The 16,531-nt window shown below is 44.0% G+C and overlaps 1 non-coding gene across 1 annotated transcript; it reads left to right on the forward strand.

Moving 5' to 3' along the window:
• Positions 1–658: 658 nt before the first annotated feature.
• Positions 659–727, forward strand: TRNAA-CGC (transfer RNA alanine (anticodon CGC)). The gene has a single exon. It is a non-coding gene; the product is annotated as a tRNA-Ala (tRNA).
• Positions 728–16,531: the final 15,804 nt, after the last annotated feature.

Here is a 16,531-nt window from a genome sequence, read left to right on the forward strand (position 1 = left end):
CACTGAGATCCTGCTCTGTTCCAGTAACAAGAAGCCGAAAGCACCAGCCTGAAGATGACGAGTGAGACCTCGTCGAAACGTCGCCTAGACACCCCAACTTTTACACGGGAAGACACCCAAGGACACCAAAACCTGCATTCCTGTACCCGTGAAAATCTACGAAAGCAAATATATATATATATATATATATATATCAGCAGGTAGGTAAAGGCAATGCCTCAGTTTTCTGCCTACACGCTGCCATTCCTTCTTGTCATTGAAACAGAAGGCTAATTATTTTCTAAATAACCTGATAGTTTCCTCTACTGGCATGGGATCTTACTGAATATCATACACAGGGTATTGCATCTCAGAAACCAGCCAAATTGCTATAACTTCAGCTAATGGAGACCACAGGCCATGTTGCAAGATGCCGGCCTGGTGTTCTAGAGGATAAACCAGGGTACCAAGGGAATAACTAAATAATGGGAAGAGGAAAGAAATGCCACCTGGGCACCCTATTAGAACCTTATTAAACTGGATTTGTCTAAAAGAGTGCCTGTTAGGTCTACACCTAAGTTCATTTAGATCAGGAATGGGTATCCTATCCTGATGCTGTTGGACTCCAGCTCTCATCTACTAGGTTGGTTCATTTTTCAGGATATTGTTACAAGAAAATGCCATAGCTCAGTGGTAGAGCATCTGCTTCGCATGCTGAAGGTCCCAGGTTCAATCCCTGGCATCTCCAGGTAGGGATGGGAAGAACTCTCTGTCTTGTAATTGTGGAGAGCCACAACCATCCTGTCCTGAAATTGTGGACAGTCACTGTGCAAACAGTACTGTATGCTTGTGAAACACTGAACACTTATAAACGCCTTCTCCAACTCCTCGAAAGATTCCATCAATGGTGTCTCCGAAAAATTTTACACATCACTTGGGAAGACAGGCGAACTAAGACCAGTGTAGTGGAAGAAGCAAAGATCGCCAGTGTTGAAGCAATGATTCTTCAACATCAACTTTGTTGGACGGGTCATGTTGTGCGGATGCCTGATGGTCATCTTCCAAAGTAACTACTCTATTCCAAACTTTAAAATGGAAAACGTAATGCTGGTGGTCAACAAAAAGAGGTTTAAAGACTCTGTCAAGGCAAATCTAAAAAAAAAAAAAAAAGTAGTTTAAACACCAACAACTGGGAAACATTGGCCTGCAAGTGCTCCAGTTGGAGAACAGCCTTTACCAAAGGTGTCATGGTCTTTGAACTCAGGACAAAAGGGAGAAATGTGCTAAGAGGAAGGCATGCTTGGCAAACCCTCACTGTGATCAACTCCCACCCACAAACCTATGTCCCCACTGTGGAAGGAATTGGCCTCCACAGTCACTTACAGATTAACTGTTAAAACTGTGTTTATGAAAGGCGATCTTACTCGGCTATGAGTGATTGCCAAAGAGAAGAAAGAGAAAGCGACATTGTTGTTAGCCACTCTGAGCCCGGCTTCGGCTGGGGAGGGTGGGATATAAATTATTATTATTATTATTATTATTATTATTATTATTATTATTATTATTATTGATCTGATTCAGTCTAAGGCAGTGTTCCTATGTTTCATTTGTTCACTGAATCAGTTTCCTCATTTTGCCCAATGGTAGGGCCGACTCTGACAGGTTGTTGAAGTTACCCTTGAGGTTTTGAGATTGAACAATGGACGGTGGCAGTATACACATCATACATTTAAAGCACACTCCCCACCCCCAAAGAATCCTGGGAACTGTAGGTTGTTAAGGGTGCTGTAGCTCTGCAAGGGGTAAACTAGAGTTCCCAGGATTCTTGGAAGGCATTTGTGCTTCAAATATGCTTTTCATGTATGGTGTGTACATGGTTTCGACGCATGGAACTGTAGTTAGAAGGGACCACAAGGCCTGTATGGTCCAAACCCCTGAAGTGCAGTACAATTTCCCCCAAAATGGGTCTTGAACCCACAACCCTGAGATGGAATGTCTCCTGCTCTACTGACTGAGCTTAACATGTGTCAGGAAGATCCTTTTTTGGTGAAGTGTTAAACATTCTTTCATGCCAACTGGATGTTACATAAGCTGGTCAAAAATGGATAATATCCCACATATTTCCCTTTTCCTCCACAACTGAACACATGGGCAAATAGAAAAGCTGAAGAAATTTGAAAATAGACACAATTTGAGCAATGGTTTAATGGGGGTAAATGCATAGATCCTTAGCTGTAGTTGCTTCTTGGTAATTTAAGGTGAAACCCTTAACTCAGTGGCTTATTATATTCTTGGTTGAAAGGGGAAAAAATGATGCTTAATTAATCTTTACAAAGTACTGCCAGACCTTTAATTAAAGGTCAGTCTAATAGTGCAAAACCACTCATAATGATTATGATTTTATTCTTGGCGTCCACCTTGGGTTGGAAACGATGAGAATGGAATATTTGAATAATGTTATTGCGGATCATCTGCTGACCAAGTTAAAGGTCATGAACTCCAGCCTTCTTCAACCTGGTGCCCTCAAATGTTTTGGATTCTAATTCCCACCAGACCCCAATAACATGGCTTGGGAAAGCCTGGCTTACAGTTTCTAACGGATAGAAGAACATCTAGCATATCAAGGATATGTGATGGTGTGTGCATGTGTGTATATCCATATATTTATCTATATTCCATAAGAACCCCAGAAACTCCCTATGGCCAATATGCAAAGAACAAAATAATAGTGAGCCAGATTCAATTTTATTGCACCTTTTAAAAATGGCTTTTCTAGTTGGCTTCCCGAAAAGCTGGGTTTAGTTCTCCCTGCTCTGCTTGTGCCAGTCTCATTCCGGCAATAGTAGTGCAATATCCCGTCAACATAATATGCACTAGAAACAGGTTGTCCATGAGATGGATCCAATAAGGAGATAGAAGCCCCCAGTCAGAGCGGGGGAGGAAATCACACCAAGGTAGCAGCAGAACATGAAACAATCACACTCAGCAGAACTGAGGAAAGGTGAATATTCACACACAAATTCCCATGCAGATTTTGACACATCTCCCTAGTATTTATACCCTACTGCATGGGAAGCCAGCATGGTGCCCTTCAAATTTTGTTGGGTTCCAACTCCCGCCAGCCCCAGTCAGGGTGGTCAATAGCCAGAGAACATGAGAGCTGCAACCCAATAACATATTGAGGGCACTATGCCCTACTTTATCTGAGTACAGTCCAATTCAGGTATTCTTACTCACATGGTTAGTATCACATGAGGGAGGAGACTGGGGACACACCTGCTGGGTCTGGCCCTCCTGTCATATTTCTGTTGCCCAGCCTAGTCTCCTTCCACACATTGGAGGGGCAGGGGGAGATCTGGATAACATAAGAACATAAAAAGAGCCTGCTGGATCAGGCCAATGGCTCACCACCCTGTCCTCATCGTAGCCAACCAGATGCCTGTGGGAAACCTGCAAGCAGGACTCAAGTGCAAGAGTCCTCTCCCCCCCTGTAGCTTCCAGCAACTGGTAGAAGAAGAGTTTGGATTTGATATCCTGCCTTTCACTCCCCTTCAGGAGTCTCAAAGCGGCTAACATTCTCCTTTCCCTTCCTCCCCCACAACAAACACTCTGTGAGGTGAGTGGGGCTGAGAGACTTCAGAGAAGTGTGACTGGCCCAAGGTCACCCAGCAGCTGCATGTGGAGGAGCGGAGACGCGAACCCGGTTCCCCAGATTACGAGACTACCGCTCTTAACCATTACATCACACTTCTGACTCTGACTATGGAGGCAGAACATAGCCAACATGCCTCGTCGACATCCTCCTCCATGAATTTTTAGAATTCTTTTCTAAAGTCATTCGAGTTGGTGGCCATCACTGACTGCTGTGGGATTGAGTCCCTTAGTGTATGCACCTGTGTGAAGAAGGACTTTCTGTTCTGAATCATCCAATGGTCAGCTTCAGCCCACAGCTTGCAGAGTTTGAAAGAGGGAGGAAAGAAATAACATTCGCCTATCCCCTTTCTGTTGTCTTTGTCCATGGAGTTTTCTTGGCAGGGATACTGGAGTGGCTTGCCGGTTCCTGCTCCAGGTGGATCATGTTTGGTCAAAACTCTCCACTATGACCTGTCTATCTTGGGTGCCCTGCTCAGCATAGTTCACAGCTTCTCTGAGTTATTCAAGCCCCTTCGCCACGGCAAGGCAGTGAGTTTGACCAAACTGCGGGAGGCAGTGGAAGACAGGAGTGCCTGGCGTGCTCTGGTCCATAGGGTCACGAAGAGTCGTACATGACTAAACGACTAAACAACAACAACAGCATCCCCTTTCTCCATCATATGCATAGTTTTGTTAACTTCTGCTGCAGAACATGGACAGTGGTAGGGCCTACCTAGCTGACCTGAAGGCAAGACAAGCTTTTCCTATCATACAAGCAAGGAAGAACGCCTGAACAGAAGTTGTGCATAAATGAAATGACTGCAGAACTTCCCCCTTTTTTTAATTTTTACCCCCGCCTCCATTTCTGTGTTGTTTCATGTGTTTTTATATCTAGATTGCAATCCCCTTGGGTCTGGGGCCTGTCCTCTGGGTCATTGTAAAGCACCAACTGCATGGATGGAGAGCCACATTAAATCTTCATCATCTGTTGTTGTTTTTTTGGAGGGAAAATAAGATTCAGAAATGGAAACTGAAGAAAATTCTCAACAGAAAGTTTGCATCTTCAGTCTGATTTATTTGTTTATGTTCCTCCCCGCTCCTCCAAATGGATAACTCCTCAGGCACTCCTGATGCCACCACAGAATTCTAAACAGAGTATTTGTGCCCAAAAAGCAACACAAACAAGATCCAGGCACTTAGCTTTTACCTCTTGCGGCTGAAACGCTGTGAACCACTTATGAATTATTCCCACGAGTAATTTTTGTAATCTTCACCCCTCCTTCCACCCCCCCCTTTTTGCAATTTCCTTAGCATACCTTGACTATCTATCTGTCTGTCCATCTATCTATCTATTTATCTATCTATCTCTCCTAAATTAGGCATAAGCCAGCAATAGTATGTGTTGGACTCCCGTTTGTGAATAAATGAGATGTGCCGATGCCAAAATGTTGGTAAAAGGGGATTAAAGAGGCGAGGGCTGCTTTTTCCACCTCAGTGGTTTTGAGTCGCTATTAAGAGGGATGGATTAATATCAGATTCCTGGTATCTGCCTCCTCGCTGATATTGCTTAATTATCCAGATAAGTGATCAGAATCCAAGCATGAGCAGCATAAATACGAAGGACATCATCGCTTTATATGTATAAAATGTGTTTATTAGTTTAAGCACCATAAAAAAGCAGTGGCAAAGTGCTCGTTAAAGGTTACATTTAGAGCACTTTTTAGATGCTCGTTTTGGGTTAGTTACCCTCTGGAAAGAAAACTGTTGTTCATTTATTTGCTGAAAGGCACAGCCGTGTGCTTAAGAGGCTCCTGTTGACACTGGACTTCATGCTCTGGTTTATGCAGAGGGGGCTTTCCCTCAGCTCCCGATCCAATTATTTCACCTCCCTTCCATTTTCATTCTTGAAGCCCTCCTCCCCACCTCAGACCCTTACCCTTAGATTAAGAGGGTGGGCCTCTCAGCTTCCCTCGGGTTACATCAGAGGCTGCAAACATCTGGCATCCCAGCTCAAGCTGTGGAGGGAAGGGCCAGGTATTCCCAGACTGCTTCGCTAGGCCCAAAAGCTACTGTGTGGCAGCGTTTGCTCTGATTACTGGTAATTATCAGACAGTGACCCACTCTGGGCGTGCATGCCTGAGGTCCTCAGAGGTTTGGCTTCATTTGCGACAGAGACAGAATCCTGAATTGAGGCTCAAGTTGAGTTGCTGAAATGCTCTCCCGATTCTCATTCTTTGTCGCTTCAATTTCAAAAGTCCCTGCTTTTGAAAACGTCACAGATAACATCATTTCAAGGAATTTTGAGGGAGGCCAAAAGCTAGCAAATAATAATAATAATCACCTGGTGGCGAAAAGTGGGACATACATGTCACAGACATTGGCAGATTTCACCTGATTTCCTCTCACTTTGCAGAAGGGTAGAATATCTTCTTTGCATGCAGATGGATGCTGGTTCAAACCACAGGGTCTCCAAAAAGACCCTCCAGATCTGAAATCCTGGAGATCTGTTGCCGATCAGTGTGGACAACATTGAGCTGGATGGACCAATGGTCTGACTCCACATAAAAACTATGTTCCTGTATCTCCAGGGAGAAATTGGGCAAAGTGAAATGTAACTCATATCTCAATAGCCATAGTTCAGCCTTGGAACAAGGCCCAGAGGCACTGGACACTGATAATAGAATCATAGAATTATAGAGTTGGAAGAGATCCCGAGGGTCATTTAGTCGAAGTCCCTGCAATGCAAGAATCTCCACTAAATTATCCGTGAGAGATGGCCACCCAACCTCTGCTTAAAAACCTCCAGTGAAGGCAAGTCCACCAATTTCCAAGTGAGTCTGTTGAACTGTTGAATAGCTCTTACTGTCAGAAAGTTCTTCCTGATGTTGAGTCTGAATCTCCTTTCTTGTTACGTGAAGCCATTGGTACAGGACCTAGCCTCCAGAGCAGGAGAAAACAAGCTTGCTTCAATTTCCACGTGACAGCCCTTTATATATTTGAAGGTGGCTATCATATCTCCTCTTGGTGCTCCTTTTTGTGTCACTGTGAACATACCCAACTTCCTCAAGCATTCCTCATAAGGCTTGGCTTGCAGACCATTGATCACCTTGGTTGCCCTCATTCCAGCTTGTCAATATCCTTCTTAAAATGGGGTGCCCAGAACTGGACACAGTATTCCAGTTATGGTCTGCCCAAGGCAGAAAAAAATGGTCCTATTACTTCCCTTGATCGGGACACTATACTTCTGTTGATAAAGTGATGTCTTCTGTCAACTTGAAGGTTACCAGGAAGGGCCATAGCTCATTGACAGAGCATCTATTTGCATGCAGAAGGCTCCAGGTTCTCTCCTTGGTATCTTCATGTAGGGCTGGGAATGTCTCCTGCCTGAAATTCTGGAGAGACGCTGTCAGTGTAGACAACACCAGTCAGTGTAGACAACACCAGCCAAAATGGACCAACGACAAGACAATTTATTGTGTTCCTATGTTCAGCGAGAAGTTCTTCCTCAGACAAAATATTTATTTTTATTTTTAAAAATTATTTAACATAATTATTACAAAATAAAAGTAAAATATTGCAAATACATCTCTCTCTCTCTCTCTCTCTCTCTATATATATATATATATAAAATAAGCACATATATATATATATATATATAAAGAAGAAAAGAGAAAAAAGAAGAAAAGAAAAAAGAAGAAAAAATAGAGAAAAGAAGAAGAAGATAAGTTGGAAGAATTTCTTCCAAGTTTATTCTACAAATACCTCAACATGAAAATAATAAAAAAAATTCATTGATTGACTTCCATCACTTACACTGCGCTTCCTATATACATTTTAAGCAAGATTGTATCTGCTATTCTGTATTTTCCCCATACAATCTCACACAAATATTCTAATCGATAAGTTTTCTAAATCTTTCATAAATCTGTTCTAAACACAACCAATACCTTACATTTAATCCTTGTCTACATAAATAATCATTTAAACGAAAGATATTTTTGGCAGTTTTAAAATATCAAAAATCTGAGGAAGTTTGAGAAAAGGGGGGAAACCATTTTGATAAAAGTAGGGCAGATGCTGTGGGTAGTTTCACACTCCCTCTTTGTTGACCTTCCCTGTAGTATCTCCACTGACCAATCAGGATGCCTCTGCTAAAGTCATCGTTATCTTCTGCATCATCCTCTCTTTGCATTGCCATTAGTTTATCCTCAAATTCTGTATAACCTTCAGGAGTCCAAGCCTTACTTTTTAAATTGCATCATTTTGTTGGGAATCACAAGCTGTTGCACTCAGGTCCTGCTTTCGGGCTTCCCATAGGCATCTGGTGGGAATAGGATGATGGACTAGATGAGCTATTGGCCTGATCCACCAGGCTTCCCTCGTGTTCTCCTTTGCCAAGAAGGGAACAGTTTCGGCTTGAGATTATGGAAATACAGCAGAACTCATCCTCTGTCAATGAGAGATGATCACAACTTCATCCTTCATCCTACAATGAAGAGGAAGACACACTTTGAAGATAGAGGTTGCCCTGTGTACAGGGAGGGAAGATTGGCACTTCTTGTAGACTGGAAGACAAGCACCGCAAGTTTCTAAGAAAGAACTGTTATTTGCTTATTAATCTTTTAAAACAGTTCGGTGTCATCCTTCAATTAAAAAAATAAGAACGCTGAAAGCAGTTTACAACAAAATCTAATATATATATTATTTAATAAAAACATATTAAACGAAAACTAGTAATTAAGGTAGTGTTCAAGAGAAATAAAATCACAGCAATTAAAAAACCTTCCTCTTCCCAGGAACGGAGAGAAAAAAAGAGGTGTTCATTCTAAAATCAGAAGAATCTGGCTCTATCAATGTGTTTGCACTGTACAAAGCACCCTTTTTCTGTCCACCTTCACAGCATGAAACAGTGACCCTCCTGCCAGGAAACCAGTTTAGCAGATCCACCCCACCTGGCAGAGGTGCTAAGTTCTGCGCAACTCAACCACAAAGTTCACTGGGCCTCTCAACCTTACCTACCTCACAGGGTTGTTGTGAGGATAAAGGGAAAAGAGGGAGGACCATGTCTGCCACTTTGAGCTCTTTGGACGAAACGTTGGATTGAAATGCTGTCATATTACGCTATATGTATATATCCATGACTGAATTAAAATAAACCAGCAAAAGCTGTACCATGTGTCTCCTTGACTGTATATTTTGTCACTAAGCTACAGATCCACCTATAGAAATGGATGCACATGTTTAATTGCTAAGGTAAAACATCTCCCAACCACAGTAATTACTCTACTCGGCAAGACCGAAATTTTTGCACTTCTCAAAGCAAATACTACCACCTGGGGCTGAGATCATGCCAGAATCCATGACCTAACGAAGGTCGGTCGGCGCCCTCCTTGCATTGAAAACATGCTCCAGAAACCTTGAGGTTGCAGCTGTATCTAATTAGTTTAATTTTCTCCCTGGCTTCAGTGTCAGTCCAGCAGAACAGGGAGGGCACATTGTACAACAAGAGTCCTTTGACTCCTGGTGACCATCTTCTATTAAAACAAAACAAAACATTCAAACACATGTCTTAAGAAAGTTAAATGCAGAGTTAAAACAAAGGGAGAGCAAATGCTAAGAAGCAAGGACATCCAAAGTGTCTTGAGTGCCAGCAGATTAATAGAAATCTAGGAATGCAATGTGAAGGTGTAAGAGTGACAGTTGCCAGCCTTGTACACCCCTCCCCAGATTATTACAACTCCCACCAGCTCCAGAAGTAAGTTGTAGCTCAAAACCTCTGGACGGCACCAGGCTAGCAAAGGCTGGATTATAGGGTGTCAAACTCTGACCTAGGAGACCTAGGTTCAAATCCCTATTGTGTAACTCACTGGGAGACCAGTCTGTCTTTCCAGCCTACTTCACAGGGTTGTTGTGAAGATAAAATAAGTGCAGCAAAGGGCCTTGAATGCCACTCCAAGCTGCTTAGAAGAAGGTTCACCTGTGGCTTCTTGTGCTACTATACTATTTAGGGTCCTCCAATTGTCCAAAGAAGATGATGGAGAGGACGAGTTGTGCTGCAGAGAATAGGGGAACCTACAAATATCACTTCCTGCCTCTTCCAGGACTTATGAATGGATCTCTGCTACTGGAATATCTGGTTCCAACCTTAGTTTCCTTTTAAGAAACTACTGAAGAATTTATGTGTGGACAGTCCAATATAAATCCATCACTAATGCACTACTATTGGATCAATGACACAATGCAGAATACGCCTACAAAAAAGCCATCAGTCTGGAGGAGCCTACATGCTTTATGTACCCCATAACAACAGACTTTAGATGAGCCCCACTGATTTCACTTTGCTGGCTGTCCACAGACCATCTCATGGTGGTCTGCCTGACACATCTATATTGAAAAGTACTTTTACTTGCCTGGTTCTAATTCCAAAGAATCAGACATATTATCTGTTCTCTCTCTCTCTCTCTCTCTCTCTCTCTCTCTCTCTCTCACACACACACACACACACACACACACACAGAGAGAGAGAGAGAGAGAGGGAGGGAGAGAGAGAGAGAGAGAGAGAGAGAGAGAGAGAGAGAGAGAGAGAGAGAGAGAGAGAGATTTGGATGTTAAGCAATGTGCAGTCAGTGTTGGCATGAATTTAAAAAGCTAAAATTAAAAATGCAAGAAACTGTACCATGGGTGCTATTTGATTGAGGTGTGTGTGATTTCACGTACCATCTTCCTCTGAACTCACCCAAGTGATACAGGTCATCCTTTCTCTTGCATCTTGTCAAATGCTTTGGGCCCCTCTGGGATGACAAGCACAATAGAAATCTGGATGATGATTGTACAATCCTTTCCTTGTATTGCTAATTTCCTCCACTTCTAATCTCTTGGTTAGATTATAATTAGGCTCTCTCCAGAGCCCTTATCAAGTTGAGAAACTTTTTAAAAAACTAACAAAAAGTTTCCTTTACAGGTAAGACAGTTTGAAAGTCATTGTTCTTAAAAGCAGCATTTGACTCCCACTCATCCACATATTTTTTATAAAGGACAAGATGGATTAAAAACAAAAACAAAAGGTGTGTAAGTATTCAGATGAGTTCAGTATGGATAGTCCAGTGAGAACTGCAAGCTTTTCAATATCTCCAGGGTTGCAAACAGAGACCCATCTGAGGTCTACCTGGAGTTGTCAGGATTTGACCTTCTACATGCATTACAGGTATCACTGAGCTACAGCTCTTACCCTTGAATGGAAAAGTTGTGGGGGAACCACAGGAAAGGAGCCTAAATTAAGGTTTCCAGATTTTTTTTCAAAGAATCTGGGGACACTTTAAAAAAGAGAGGGGGGGGGGGAGTTATTTTTAAAAGTTTTGTTTTTTGATTCTAAAAAAGAAGTAATGTCTTCTCTTCTGTGGTCTCCTTTGTCCCACGGGCTTCCTCTGGGTCCCGGCCTGCTCTCTTGGAGTTCTAGCCACCATGGAGTAGGCTTGGGTCAGGCCACGTGTCCTTGCCCTCCCGGTACTCTCCTACCTCTCCTCCTCAGCGGCAGCAGCAGCGGTGGCAGCAGCAGTGCGGCAAGGTCAGGACTCCCCTCTTTTTTCTCCTTCCTCTTTCTCTCTCTTCCTTCTCCTCTCCTCCTTCTCCCTGCATCAGCTCCAGGGTTTTCCTGGCCCCAGAGCGCTGCTTGGTAGTTGGTCCGGTGGTGGGGCACTCTCGCTCCCAGCTCGAGTTGGGTCACGGGGTGTGTGTGTGTCAGCAGCTCCCCCAGTAGATGCGCTGGGCGTCCCCGCTTCTCCCTCGGCAGTGGCAGCGGCAGCAGCATTCTAAGCAGCCCGGAGCTAGCCTGGTAGTGCAGTTGGCTCTGCCTGGCTTCAGGAGCTGCTCACTGCTGTGGCGCCCGCCATTTTGCCTTGCCGGAAGTCCCCATATGATGTGTCTTGTGCCGTTGAACCAATCACGCAACATTCATTCCCTACTAATAAATCTACAACACTTGAAATATAAATCCAGGGACATTAAATGAAATCTGGGGACATTCCGGGGACGGATTTTGTCCGGGGACAGATTTGTAAATTGGAGGACTGTCCCCAGGAAATGGGGACATCTGGTAACCATAGCCTAAATGCCTTAGGCTTATGGTGCCTGAAAGTTCTCTCAGCGGCCAACCAGATGCTCATAGGAAGCCTCAAAGCAGGACCACTTTTGACTCCGAACATGTGGCATGCAGAAGCACATGGCCTCTGACAGTGAAAGTGAAGCATAGCCATCCTCTTTTGATGCCTTAAAAAAAATGCATTCATGGCCACCCTACCTCCCAGGTCCATCCATTGCCAGATAACCTTAAATGAAGACTGCTTCCCCTTTTCATAACATCACTCATCTCTGAATACAATGTGACGAAGATGATGATAAGGGCATTCATCTACCTAATTGCAATCTGTCCTCCGTCTGATGTGACAATTTGGGTTAATTTCCAAAGATCCTCTGCTTTTTGTATCCTGAAAAGATATCACTATATACCCAAAGCCCAAAAGGAATCTGGATCCCTCTCCCCTCCACGCTGCCTGCCTTTTCTCCAGGGGAAAAAATATTAACACAAATTCTTCCCTTTAACAAAACCATCTTTTGATTGGTGTAAGTGAGAGCCATTACCTTTCTACATTCTGCTTTCCCACCTTCTATGGCAGCCTTCTCCAGCAGCGTTAACACATCTCAATTTATGAGCCTCGTGTAGCAAGGGTCAATGTATTAATATGTTAATAATGCAATGCTTTGCCAATTATGCTGGGGGGTTTTATGTAGAGCCTCAATTAATTATGTTATAATATTTTGATGGCAGGCTGATTGCTAGCGTTGCATAGCTGCAATGTTAAATGTTTAGAAGATGATAGACTGGGATGCCTTAATGGCCATGTGGTTCAGTTTAAGGATAAAAAGGTGATCTGGACAGAGATAACACTTTTATGGGCTGTGCTGCAATATGTTTCATTTGGGATCTGCTGTGACAGCAGGATTAAAGATTTTGCTTATTATAAGAAATAGCTTCATTCCTTCCTTCCTTCAAGGCCACGTTAGATGGGATGTTATTCACAAAAAATGAATATTGAAATTTTCAAAATAAAAATTAATCATTGCCCTGTTGTCTTCTCTTCACCACATTCCTAAAGTGGACCCCCCCAAAAAACCCCCATATCCACTGATTTTTTTTTGGGGGGGTGGAGTTAGTAGTCCCATCTGGGGGACGAAGCCTGGCCAATTTCAGGCAAAGTGGCGCAGGTTTTGGAGTGTGTTCTCTGCACCTTTAAATGATGCTTTTCTCTTTGGTTTTGTAGGCAATTTGCATAAACATGGGTATTTCAAATTTCAGAGGCACCCTGTGCAAAGCCAGCATTTGGCACCCCCTCACCTCTCGCCTCCAGACCTGCTCAATTCACTATGGCATAGTTACGATGTCCTGCAGCGCCGCCTAAGCTTGGCACCTGGTGTGGCAGAGAGCCAGTGTGGTGTAGTGTTTAAGAGCGGTAGACTCGTAATCTGGTGAACCGGGTTCGCTTCCCCGCTCCTCCACGTGCAGCTGCTGGGTGACCTTGGGCTAGTCACACTTCTCTGAAGTCTCTCAGCCCCACTCACCTCACAGAGTGTTTGTTGTGGGGGAGGAAGGGAAAGGAGATTGTGAGATGCTTTGAGACTCCTTCGGGTAGTGATAAAGTGGGATATCAAATCCAGACTCTTCTTCTTGTTGTTGTTGCACTGCCCTATATCTGCCTCTGGATACGATCCTGCGTAGTGCTTTTCTTCATGGACTGGCTTCTGCTCCTTCACAAGCAGCTTCCGATGCTGGGAAGCCAGTCACAGAGCCGGAGGAGCTAGCTCTGAATGGGATCTGACTCTGAGTAGAGCTGCTTCACAAAGGAGGGGAGACGCGAACCCTGTTCCCCAGATTACGAGACTACCGCTCTTAACCACTACACCACACTGGCTCACACAGGATTTATGCATACCCCACAAGTGTCCTGGGAAAAACGGGACATCTTGATTTTCCCCACGAGAGCATGGTGGCCATTTGGGGCTCTGTGATCTTGTGTGGGTCACATGACTCAAACGGGGGCACAGACAGGAAGACCCGCATCCTGTTTTTGGGACTGATCATGTTGGAGGGCATGATTCATGCCTCCACTCGAGAGCTGCTGAGAGACACATTGACCCTGAGTGAGGGTGACCATGTCAGGCAAGAAGTGTGCTGGGCTTAACTTCTCCCAGGTAGGTCTCAGCCCTCTTTGTGTACTTTTACCACCACCTGCCCCTCCTTCCTTCCTGATGCCCTGCCCCCTGTCAGCCACATTTCACTCTGGGCCAATCCACCCTGATTTACAGTGATCCTTTCCTGTGTGTACCCTATTCTTCTGAGACCTTCTGAATTGGTCTCAGCTGAATCCAGTGCACAGCCCTAACAGGCAGTGCATCTCACTCCCGAGAGCACTGGGAAGTAAAATGAAAGCCCGGGCAAAATCATTCAAAGTCAGGTCAGAAGGAGAACCCAACCCCGTTCTGTCTGAATCTTCTGTTTGTGGAAAACTTGGGGGAATCTTACAGAAATATACTGGGGGGAAACACTAGAAGCCCTTCTGGACTCCAAAGCAATCACAAAACCTCAGCATCTGCCTGCTTCACCTAGGACTGCCTAACAGCCAATCTTTCTCAGAGTCCTAGGTGGTCAAAATATCTCTGATGTAGGGATTGTGACGTCAGAGTCGTGTCTCATCTGAAGCAAATGCAGAACACTACAGTGGTACCTCGGGTTAAGTACTTAATTCGTTCTGGAGGTCCGTTCTTAACCTGAAACTGTTCTTAACCTGAAGCACCACTTTAGCTAATGGGGCCTCCTGCTGCTGCTGCACTGCCGGAGCACGATTTCTGTTCTCATCCTGAAGCAAAGTTCTTAACCCGAGGTACTATTTCTGGGTTAGTGGAGTCTGTAACCTGAAGCGTATGTAACCCGAGGTACCGCTGTACTGTATAGAGTCATGAGAACTTCATAAGGCACAAAGGCTTGTCTGTATTACCAGCATTGCATCTGCAAAACTGGAGTTTGCCTGTATTTCTTCCTTGAGAAGTGATACTGCATGTATATTCTGAGTGGGTCTGGTCTGTTTCCCCATCACGCAATAAGGCCTAGACTCTGAAAGGGCTACGTCTCAGTTGGGGCTTCTAGGAACGTGTGCTACAAACCCTATAAATATTTATAAGCCATTCAGTCTAAAGACCTTGTAGTTCCCGTTCTGAAGGAACACACACAAATATCAGATGAAATAGACACCCTTTCCCCAGGGAATATTACCAAAGGGCTAATAAAATTAACGCCGAACCGCTGAGTTCTAATATTATGTATTCTCAAGACTTATTTATAATTCAGTAAATGAAATCCAGTTGCACACAATATAATGGATAGAACCCATGCTGTGTTTATCTCTTAAAAGGGGTAGAGAATTGCTTGGAATTTTAAAACACGTCCTAAATTTTTTGCTTAAGTGGTTTTAGTGATCTCATCTTTACTTTTCTGGGATGGGGGTCACGTTAGTCATACTCATGACCATGGCTGAACACCAAAAAGGTTGATATTTTGTTAGGGCAGAATACGTAGAGCCCCAGGTTCTTGTAAGTAATTAATGTTATTGAACATTACAAAGAGAGATATTGGTGACATCCACATCATTCAAAGAGCATGACTGCCGACAGCAGTGAGGACTTGTCAGCATCTAACACCTGTGCTCAGAGATCTGCAACGCTTTGAAGCCAAAATCTGGGATGCCATCTTTCCAGATACCATCATCCTGTTTTTTTTATTGCGAGAGCACGACAGCCATTTTGATTGCCATGTTATCGCATGATTTCATCCCAATGTCCCCCCCCCAAAAAAAAAGAGTGCTTTTGGGGCACAGCAGCTGATAACATACGTTTTGCGGCACCCCATGAAATCACAGTCCCTAAAAAAGCACTTTTGGGGGGGGGGATAGTGTTGTGAAATCGTGTGAGATCACAGTAACCAAAATGGCCGTCTATCTCTCATGATAAAAAACAGGATGTCCTAGTTTTTCCAGGACATTTGTGGATATGCTGCTATGGTTGATGATTTGCTACTGGGTGAGGTTTAAGGAATTGCTGTTAGTATATAAAGACCATAAGAACTTGGGATCAGTTTACCTATGATTGCACTCAACCTCTTTGATCAGCAGAATTGGCATCGTTACAGGTACATGATACCTGTTCCACATTTGTTAGGAACTTGATTGTTTTGTGTTGCAGCCCTTATACTTTGGAATTCCCTGCCTATTGATATCAAGCACGTATTCTTTTCAGTGCCTGCTAAAAAACTTTCTTGTGTTGTGCTGTAAACCATTGAGCCTCTGGGCTTGCTGATTGGAAGGTCGGTGGTTCGAATCCCTGTTACAGGGTGAGCTTTCGTTGCTCGGTCCCAGTTCCTGCCAACCTAGCAGTTCAAAAGCACGTCCAAGTGTGAGTAGATCAATAGGTACCGCCCCGGCGGGAAGGTAAACGGTGTTTCCGTGCACTGCTCTGGTTTTGCCAGAAGCAGCTTAGTCATTCTGGCCACATGACCCGGAAAAACTGTCTGCGGACAAACGCCGGCTCCCTGGCCAGTAAAGCGAGATGAGTGCTGCAACCTCAGAGTCGTTCGCAACTGGACTTAACTGTCAGGGGTCCTTTACCTTTACCTTTACCAAACTGCTTAGAAATGCTGTTGTGAATTTTAATCTGTTTTAATAGTTTAACCTTTTGTATGTTTTTGGCCCAGTATACCTGAAGAAGCGTCTCCACCCCCATCGTTCAGCCTGGACACTGAGGTCCAGCTCCAAGGTCCTTCTGGCGGTTCCCTCTCTGCAAGAAGTGAGGTTAAAAGGAACCAGGCAGAGGGCCT

Source organism: Podarcis muralis, chromosome 1 (genome assembly GCF_964188315.1).
Source record: "Podarcis muralis chromosome 1, rPodMur119.hap1.1, whole genome shotgun sequence".
In the NCBI taxonomy this organism is placed as follows: Eukaryota; Metazoa; Chordata; class Lepidosauria; order Squamata; family Lacertidae; genus Podarcis; species Podarcis muralis.